General features: G+C 39.3%; 1 non-coding gene across 1 annotated transcript; it reads left to right on the top strand.

Annotated features, from left to right (window-relative positions):
- The first annotated feature begins 9,281 nt into the window (after positions 1–9,281).
- Positions 9,282–9,397, top strand: LOC115070022. The gene has a single exon (XR_003849234.1). It is a non-coding gene; the product is annotated as a small nucleolar RNA SNORD89 (small nucleolar RNA).
- Positions 9,398–10,651: the final 1,254 nt, after the last annotated feature.

The following is a 10,651-nucleotide window of genomic DNA, read 5'->3' as shown; positions in this document are numbered from 1 at the left end:
TGAAGCGCTCTCTGTATTGAAATGTACACACACACTTTTTTTTTCTTACTGAGCTTTTGAAAGTAAGTTGGAGACATTGTGGCACTTCCCTCCTAAGTACTTTCTCATGCATATTCTAATAATTAGGTCCTTTTCCTACAGCCACACCACCATTGGCATACCATTGGAGTTCTCTAATATATCATTCATTATCTAATATATCACTCATATTCAAAACCTGCATTTTTCTAAGTATAAAATGCTAAATCCAGTCATAGATCATAGACTATATTGAGTTGGCATATTTCTTTTGTCTTTTTCTCTCTCTTTTTTTTCCCTTTTCTGGGACTCAAACCTAGGGCCTTGTGCCTTATGCATGCTAGGCATGCTCTATTCTGAGCTACACCTCCACCCTTCTCTGTTTTCTCTTCTAGAGAATATCTTTCTCCCCCATCCTCCTCTGATGGTGGTATTTGATGTCACGTTATTAGCGATGCCTGAATAAAAACAGCCTGACTTCTAGCATCCATTTTAGCTGAGTGGGACTTGAAGTGCTCTGAGAATCTGATCCTCCAGATTTCTCCTGGAACTGTGCTCTAAAACCAAGGCCTCCTTTTTTATTTTATTTTATTTTTTATGAAACAGTATCTCTTGCATGAAATGGAGAAGGAAGAGTGAACCCTTATCAGAAGGATTTTGCCCTTTCTGACCCCTGTTGACCTAGAATAGCACACAGGCGCACAAACAGATGTTGTCAGTTTAATCCTGCCTCTTGTTTGCAACACAAATGGGATAATTATCTCATTGCTTTTAATGGATATCCACTGCTTGTAGCACTTGGTGCTATGCGTGTGTGTGTGCGCGCGTGCGTGCACACACACACACACACATTCTGGTCAAGAGCAAGGAAGGGTCATGAGGAATTAAAGCTACATATTTAGGTTGCAAGAAATGCATAAGATCTAATAAGCTTGTTTTACATTATAAGCAAGCTGAGATAGTGTTAAATGATCTTAAAACATAAGATTAACTTTTTGGTTGCAAGATTAGGTAAAAGTCATTTTTCCAGAGCATGTCCATTTTGTAAAAGTCATTCCCATATCTCCCTCCCTCTCTCCCTCTCTCCTTCCTGTCTTTATCCTTAAAGATAATATTTTTTTTTGTGTCCACCATTCCTTTGTAGAACACCTCACAAAATTGACATATGTCATCATTTCCTCTCAGTTAGTTTCAAGATAATCAGGTTTTGATTCTTCAGTAGACATTATCAGCTTTCCATTTAATCACATTTGGGGTATTATGACACCTCTCTGTCATTGGGGATGTTAAACTCTTTGAGTTAGTTTAACCAGATTTCTGTATTCTCAGATATCTTTTCCTGTTTGTACTTGGTGATTACTCTATGGAGGTGATACTTTGAATTCATGTCGACAGTCTGTTTTCTAGCAGTTTTTCTATGATTTTAGTAACCATTCATAATTCTTACCTGAGTCCCATCATTGCAGTGGTGGTTGCTCAGTAGTGACATCTCAGTTTTGTCAATTCTTTTCATTTTCTGGTATCTTCTCAAAAGAAGAGCTGTTTCTCTGTCTTGGTTACAGAGTCGCTCTATGTTGCCTAGATTGTCCTCTAGCTTGCAGTCCTCTCGCCTCAGTCTCCAGAGTGCTGGGTGTGCAGGCGTGTGACTCACACTCAGTGATTTGATTTCTCATTACTGTATACCTAAGGATTCTTTTTCAAAAATTTATGCAGTATGTTACAATCTGTTACTATCATTCTTTTTGATTAAATTGTCTCAAATTTGAGCTGGGTATGGTGCCACATGCCTTTAATCCGAGTGTTTGGGAAGCAGAGGCAAGTGGGTTTCTGTGAGTTGGAGGCCAGCTTGGTCTACATAGTGAGTTCCAGCTCCAAGCTAGTTCCTATTTCCTTTGGGTAAGCCCACATCAGTAGCTGAGCACTTTCTTATAGTTTGTATGTCCTGTGCTTACATGGTATATAGTCTCTGCTGGAGATTTGGAATCAGCCACTTAGCCATAAAACCCTGGTTTATTGTATGTGTAATGATACTCAGAAACCTAGAACTGGGTATTGAATATGCTCATTGCTACTGGGTATCTTTACTTCTAAACCTTTTAAATAGGTACCCATCTACCAGCCACCCAGGTGTGTGGTTTTTTTTTTTTTTTTGAGACAGGGTCTCACACTGTAGCCTTAGCTGGCCTGGAACTCTGTGTGGAGACCAGGCTGACCTCAAACTCACAGAGATCTTTCTTCCCCTGCCTCCTTAGTGTTAACATCAAAGGTATGCACTACTACCCCTGGCCTGTGCACTTTTAAAAAAGTAAATCATGAGCTCTTAGAGTACTTTCTACTCAAATCCAACACTGAAGAGTTATCTTCACTTTTCCCCAATTCATCTTTGTGCTTCCTTTTTATACCAGAGGGAGCATTTGAATTCTCAGTCATATCAACATATTTACCTAATCTATCCTGTAACGTACATATAAAAGTTTTGAGATAATTAGATCATTATTGTGTCCAACAACAAATATATCAAAGATTTCTTTGCTATTTTATGACCTTAGAGTATATTTCATTAAAAATATTGTGCTCAAAGTTATTAAGATTTTATCTGCATGATTATATTATCAATTTAATATAGAGTTAGATGTCTACCAACTACTCTTTAATAGACTATAAATCAGTTATCTGTAAAACTACTGAGGTAGACATTTAACTTTATCATAGTATGTAGTTACAAAGAACTCATGAGCAATGATAGCAACTGCAGAATATCCCTTTTTAGTTTTAACCTTTAAGTATTGAAACTTGTGCCTCTGTTTTCCAATTGATATAATGTTTAAAGTCAGGAATGACAAAAAAAGACACCAAACAATTTCCATTTGTGAGCCAAAGCAATTGTGTTTGTGAAGGTTTTAAACAGTGCCCTTCTTTTGACTGATGACACAATTCAGCATCAAGTTTTAACAATAGAAATATTGTTGAGGATACTAACTCATTTCTAAGTATTATGTCTAGTGTTTTCCTGCCTTATGTTTGAAATAGGAAAATTTATTTGTATGTCTTTGATCTTTGTATTTGAAGAGTGAAAGTTGTAACTTTGTTTTACCCTGTGATATTATTCACATTTGAATACTCTCATTGGAAAGGAGAAATATTTATAACACTTTGTGTCTCTGTTGTGATATATCACCACATTCAACTGTGTATTATGGTTAGTTATAAACATCTTGCTAATTAGCATATAATGTAGTGAGTTTTATAGCTCATTTTATCTCCCTAGTGCCTTGCTTCTCAAATATTTGATGAATGAGTGATTTTCTTTTAATGTTTAAATGACATGTAGTTACTAGTCTCAATACGCATGCAATTTTTCTTGGCAAAAGTGACCAATGAAACATGACTTGGGGAACAGCTCATCCATACTCATTACAAACCTCAAGCTTATGTCTTATTTTAACCAGTGTTAGCTTCTCTATTTTGGGTTCTTTGTTTCTGTTGATGGGACCATTGCCCTCTTAGACATCAGATTTGAGGCCCCAGAGTTTAGTCTTCTGTGTGAACATATATGTATCTACATATTTGTATGATATTGCTAGTTCTGCCATTTCAACTTGTTGCTGGTATCTCATTTTCAACCCCCTTACCAGTACTTTGATATGGTCTTCATTATCACTCAATTACAGTCTTCTGAGCACTTGAAGGAATTAGGGATAATGTGGAAAAGGGAAGATGGTGGGGGATTAGAAAGTATGTTTTTGAGCTGGGCGTGGTGGCGCACGCCTGTAGTCCCAGCACTTGGGAGGCAGAGGCAGGCAGATCTCTGTGAGTTCAAGGCCAGCCTGGTCTACATAGTGAGTTCCAGGACAGCTGGGGCTACAGGGAGACCCTGTCTCAAAAAGACAGAAAAAAAAAAGAAAAAAGAAAGTATGTTTTTAAATGTCATCTGGGTTTCCAAATGGAAGAATTAGTTTCTAAGGGCATAAACAAGACCAGTTATTGGAAATCATAGGGAAAAATTTTGGTTACATAAAACATACTTATATGTGTGTATATGTATGAATATATGTGTATGCATGCATTTGTGTGTCAACATGTGCCATAGCATGTGTGTGGAGGTCAGAGGAGGACAATTTTGTGTGTTGGTTATTTCTTCCACCTTAACATGGGTTCTGGGGATTGAACTCAGGTTCTGAGGCTTGCACAGCAAGTGCCTTCACCCACTGAGCAATCTCACTGGCATTTCACCTTTTTTTTTTTTTTTTTTACATTTTTATTTATTTTGAGACAGGGTATTGCTATGCAGCTATGACTGGCCTGGAACTTGCTATGTGGGCCAAGCTGGCTTTGAACTCACAGAGATCCACATGCCTCTGCCTCCCGAATGCTGGGATCAAAGACGTGCATAACCATGCCCAGTCTATTTCACTTTTATTTTGGGACAGGTCTCTCGCTAGTCTGGAACTCATGAAGTAGGATAAGCTAGCTGGACAGCAAGCCCAACAGATCCACCTGTCTTTGCTTCCCCAGTGTTAAGATTACAAGTGCATGCCACCATGCCTGAATTGCTTGCTTGCTTCTTTTCTTTTCTTCTCTTTTCCATTCCCTTCCCTTTCCCTCCCCTCCCCTCCCTTCCCCCTGTCCCCTCCCTTCCTCCCTCCCTCCCTCTCTCCCTCCTTTCTTTCTTTTTTAAAACATAGGTTCTGGGGATTGAATTTAGGTTTCATAATTGCAAGGCAAGCACTCCATGAACTAAGCTATTGCCCTAGCCCTCCATATATCATCTTTCAAGTAAATGTAGTTGTTTAATATGAGCAGGTAGGGCTGGAAGATGGCTTAGCAGTTAAGAGTGCTTTCTGCTCTTGCAGAGGACTGAAGTGCAGTTCCAAGCACCCATGTTGGGTGGTTCATAACCCCCTGTAACTCTAGCTCCATGGCAACTAACACCTTCTTCTGGCCTCCGTGTGCACATGTACTCACATGCACGTTCCCACACATAGACACATGCACATACACATGTGACTGAAAATAAAGTAAAAGTAAAGTCTTTAAAACAAGTAAGTATCATGAAGTTAATATGGATTCTCTAGAACTGTTAATTGGGGGATGAACATTTGAAACTTTATCAGGTCTTTCCATTTATAACTGTATTTTGGGTTTAGTACAGTACTTTTTTAAGTACTGAGCTCCTTGTTCTGGAAGTGTTCAGTCAGAGGCTAAGGAAGTGCTGTTTGTGAAGATGCTGCAAAGGAGATCCTGTTACTGTGGATAACTGGATCCTTGAACCAGATAATAATTAGTGATGGATGAGTCTGAACCAGAGGGCAGATTGGATTCCTTGTGATAAAAATGGTATCTTTTTAGCCTTTTAAACTTTCACATTTTCCTTCAGTACTCCCCTCCACCAAGCATTGTTGGTTAAGAGAGATTACTGATTGACTGGCATGTGTCATGTAGGACCAGTGATTGAGACCCATTCCTAATGTTAAGACTGATTAGTTGTTAGATGTTTTCTAAATGGTTTGTCCTCCTGTGTTAATTTTTTTTTTTTGTTGAGACATTGTCTTCACATAGCCCCAGCTGGCCTGAACTTGCTATGTAGTAGACCAGGCCGACCTTGATCTCACAGAAATCCACCTGCCTCTGCCTCCTGAGAGCTGGGACTAAAGGCATGTACCACTGTACCCAGTGTCTGTTAATTTTGATATGTATACTGAGCATATAACAGCTTGGAAAGTTGCATTTTAAAGTATGAAGGCTCCAAATATTTTTAGATGGCTTGAACTGATCAGAAGTTATCCAGATATAGATGTAAAATTTATTTATCAAACTGTAGTCATTACTATATTCTTTTTAGAGATAAGATCAAGACAACACAGAACTGTCTTCAGACAGTCCAATCATTATTAATAATTTTTCTTGAGACGGGGTCTCCCTGTAGCCCCAGCTGGCCTGGGTCTTTCTATGTAGACCAGGCTGGCCTTGAACTCACAGAGATCTACCTGCTTCTGCTTCCCGAGTACTGAGATCAAAGGCATGTGCCACCACATTCAGTGTTATTAATAATTCTTATTGTAGTCATTAAGTAAATCATCAAGATCACTGAAACCCCATATATCCATTCAAGGTGGTTATGAAGTGACCGCACCACCTATGAGCATGTACTGTATAGTGTTTGTACAGTGCTGCATAGAGGAGGTTTGTGTCACGAGTCAGGTGTGTACTTGGCACTATGCTTCTTCTCTGTTTAACCTTTTAGAGTTAAGACAATGTCTGAATATTACATTTTATTTAGGTCATCATTTTAAAACAACTGAACATTGACACTTTTTTTTTGGTCTTTTTTAGATAGGGTTTCTCTGTAGCCCCAGCTGGCCTGGAACTCACTATGTAGACCAGGCTGGCCTTGAACTCACATAGATCTGCCTGCCTCTGCCTTCCGAGTGCTGGAATTAAGGCGTGCACCACCACACTTGGTGACACAATTTTTTTTAACTGGAGTATGTGATTCTGAGGAGTCCTGAGAATGTTTATTAGAGGTATTCTTGGTGCAAAACTCTTAGTGGTCTCTTTGCTATTGCTTTTAAAACCTTGTTCTGAATATGCATGTCCTTCCTGTCTTGTGTTGCTGTTTGGAATTGTTTTATCTTCATTTCTTAGTGCTGCCTACCTCATCTGTTAGCTCTAAAGGAAACAGTTCATATCATCATTAGCATTGCCTCCCTCTCCCATCTTTTTTTGCTAAGTAAGCTGGGTCCTTAGGTGTCATTTAAGGAGTATTTACAAACTGAGCATTTTCTAGAGTAAAAGTTCAGTACATAAAAATAGATGATTGGCAGGTGTCAGAGAAGAGGGAATGGGAGTGGGTGCAATATTGGTATTTCTGCAAATAAAGAGCTGAGATGGAGAGAAGATATTATAGAACAGAGATAATAGGTGATAGGGGATTGATACTTGTTGCTAGAAATCCAAGCATATAGAAGGGTGATAGTAAGTGAAGAACCTTACATTTTATTTTATTCAATGATATAGCTAAAAGCACATCAGACATTCCAGACCACGATTGGTGAGATGGCTCAGTGGATAAAGGCACTTGTTGTACAAGCCTGACCTGAGTTCATTCCTCAGGACCCACACATGTACTGTGACAGCTATACATCTTCTCTCTCTCTCTCTCTCTCTCTCTCTCTCTCTCTCTCTTTCTCTCCTCTCACACATAATATTAATAAATAAAATTTAAAAAATTCTAAAGCAACACTGTATTTCATTTTACTACAGAACAGCATGTGAGGAAGGTACCCAGGCATATGCCAATGCCTTGAGCCTGCCGTATTTTTACTCTCTGTACAATGTAACTAAGATATATTTTATACAGTCAGTCCCTCAGGTTCTGTCAGCAGCTTTTACTGGCTTTAAATCCTCAGAGGATAAAATATTCCATCTATCGCCACATGCTGATTACCTTCACTTGGCCTTCAAGGACATTGATTTGAATACCCCTTATACTTATTAGTTTATAATTTATCAACTATCCTAATGCATAATTATGGATCGAAAAATGACTCTAAAATGGCTTTGCTTTACAGAAGAACTTTGCTTAGTGATCACTCTGCAACATCATTAACAAAAAAGTAAGAATAAACTTCATCTTGTTCGCTTAATCTGTATTTACTGAAGTACCATTAGAGTTTTCTCCTCTATAGTGTGAATGTCCTCCAGATAAAAATGGATTTATAAGGATATAAATAATGAACAAAATATTTTGGGATGGTACATGGTAGAATTGTTGTAGTAGGCATTCAGGATATCTATATGAAAAGAGATTTAGTAATTTCCATAAAGTTTTAAGAAATAAGACATGGGGCCGGGTGTGGTGGCGCATGTCTTTAATCCCAGCACTCGGGAGGCAGAGGCAAGTGGATCTCTGTGAGTTCAAGGCCAGCCTGGTCTACATAGCGAGTTCTAGGACAGCTAGAGCTACAGGGAGACCCTGTCTCAAAAAGACAAAAAAAAAAAAGACAAAAAAAAAAAGACGTGAACAATTAATTTTTTAAAAACTTAGCCATGCAGGGTGGCACATGCCTATCTCCCCAGTATTTAGGAAGTTTAAGGAGGGTGGCATGTTTGTGGCTGAACTGGGCTCCATGGTGGGACTCTGTCTAAAAGCAAACCAAAACCAAAACCAAACCAAAACCAAAACCAAACCAAAACCAAAACCAAACCAAAACCAAAACCAAACCAAAACCAAAACCAAACCAAAACCAAAAGGAGTTTTTGGAAAGGAAATTGGTAAGGGTGAAGAGAGCCTAAAACTTTTTTTTCTTTTAGAACTTTATAATAAGACAAATACTCAATGTTTTTCTCAAAAAATATTTATTGCATGTGTTGAGAGTGCAGGTGCATCTGCCATGATGTGTATGTGTATGTGTATGTCTAGAGGTCAGAAGACTACTTGTTTGGTTTTCCACTTCCATCCTGGGGTCAGTGGATCAAATGCAGCTCATCTGGTTTGCTTGGCAAGTGCTTCTACTGACTGAGCCATCTCACTGGTTCTGCCCACACTTATTTTAAGGTGAAACTAAATTAGTGAATTAACAAAAGATATCTTCTAAGTAATTTTATTTAGCCAAAGCTGCCCTGAGGAATTAAGGAAGTTAAGTTTCTACACGACTAAGTAGCTAATTCTGATGCCTTTGAGAAATATAATTATAGAATTACCTTAAAAAGGGAAAATAAGGGACTGGAGAAGTGACTCATAGGCTAAGAGCATTTGCTGTTCTTCCCGAGAACCTGTTTTGGTTCCCAGCACCCATGTTGGGCAGCGCACAACTGCCTGTAATTCCAGTTCCAGGAGATCTGATGCCCTCTTCTCCTCTCCATGTGCACTCCCACACATGTGGCATATACTTTCACAGACACATATACATACACTTAAATAAAAATAAAAATCTTTAGGAGAAAAGGGAGAACAAAGTCTCAGCATTATTATTATTCTTTAAAATTTTTTTGATTGATTTATATTTTATGTATGAATGTCTTACCTGCATGCTTATAAGTGTACCCATGATGCATGCAGTGAGGGTCAGAAGTGGGTGACAGATTCTTTTGGAACTGGAGTTACAGACTGTTATTAGCAGCCATGTGAGTACTGGGAGCTGAACCCAGGTCTTCTGCAAGAGCAGCCAGGGCTCTTAACGGCTGAGCCATCTCTCCAGCTCTCTCAGCATTATCATCTTTCTAGATGTGTGCACTATTTAGAAATTTTGTACTGTCATGGGTCTGGAGGAATGATGACAATAAAAGGCTGAATTTCAGTGTCTCCATCAGCTCTTACTTTCTGGGTAGGTGCCTGACGATAAAACCTCCTGAAGGGCACCAATGGTCTGATCTCAGTTATACCAAGATGAAAGCTTCTGGCTTTGGGGAAGCTCCTCAAGTGGGAGTCATGGTGAAAGGCCTTCCCCGAGACTGGGCTATTTTAAGAAAAATAATCAGCTGGGTGTGGTGGTGCATGCCTTTAATCCCAGCACTTGGGAGCCAGAGGCAGGAGGATCTCTCTGAGTTTGAGGTCATCCTGGTCTACATAGTGAGTTCCAGGCCAGCTGGGGCTATAGAAAGACCCTGTCTCAAAAAGGTACCCCCCCTCAAAAAAAAAGAAAGGAAAATAATCATGGGGCTGAAGAAAGGACTCAGTGGTTAAAGGCACTGGCTGTTCTTGCAGAAGACCTGGGTTCAGTTTGCAGCACCCACATGGTGGCTAATAACTGTCTGTAACTGCCATTCCAGGGAGATCCAACACTCCCTTCTGACCTCTGCAGGCAAGCATGTAGGCAATACGCTCATACACATAAAATTAAAATAATAAAGAAAAAAGAATAATAAGCCTCAGCTCACACAGGAGCTCACCCTATAGTAAGTTATGTCCTTTGAGATATTCACCAAATCAAGGACTTCTAGAATTGTAGTAGTAGATTTTTGAGATGGTGTGATTAGGAAATGTTAAAGTTAAAAATTAGAACTATTTTTGCATATGAAAGCAAACTTATTTGACTTGTTTGTTCAGTTAGTTTCAAAGTATTTTATTATTTTTATTTTATGTGTATAAGTGTTATGCCTGCATGCGTGTAAGTGTATCCATGTTGTGCAATGCCTGTGGAGGTCAGAAGATGGGGTCAGATCCTCTGGAACTGGAGTTATAGATGGTTGTTAGCCACCATGTGGGTTCTGGGACTTCAACCTAGTGGTGCTCTTAACCACTGAGCCATCTCTCCAGTCCTCTAAATAAAGTTTTGATTAATTAGTTTTTTAAAAAAATGTGTATGAGTGTTTTGCCTCCATGTATGGAAGTGTATCTGTGTGTGCAGTGCCTGAGGAGGCCAGAGGAAGGCATCAGATGCCCCTGGAACTGGAGTTTCTGAAGATTATTAGCTGCCATGTGGATGCTGGGAATTGAACCAGGTCTTCTGCAAGAGCAGCCAATGCTCTTAACCTTGGAGCCATCTGTTCAGCCCTCAGCTATAGTAGTAACATTTTTTTTCTCCAGATATGGTCTCATTATGTAGCCCTGGTTGGCCTGGAAATCACAATGTAGACCAGGCTGGCCTCAAACTCACAGAGAGCCACCTGCTTCTGCCTCCTGAGTGATGGG

This window comes from Nannospalax galili, unplaced genomic scaffold (assembly GCF_000622305.1).
Source record: "Nannospalax galili isolate Female #2095 unplaced genomic scaffold, S.galili_v1.0 scaffold553, whole genome shotgun sequence".
NCBI classification, from domain to species: Eukaryota; Metazoa; Chordata; class Mammalia; order Rodentia; family Spalacidae; genus Nannospalax; species Nannospalax galili.
Note: the sequence above shows the minus strand (reverse complement) of the source record. Positions and strands in the feature narration are given on the sequence as shown.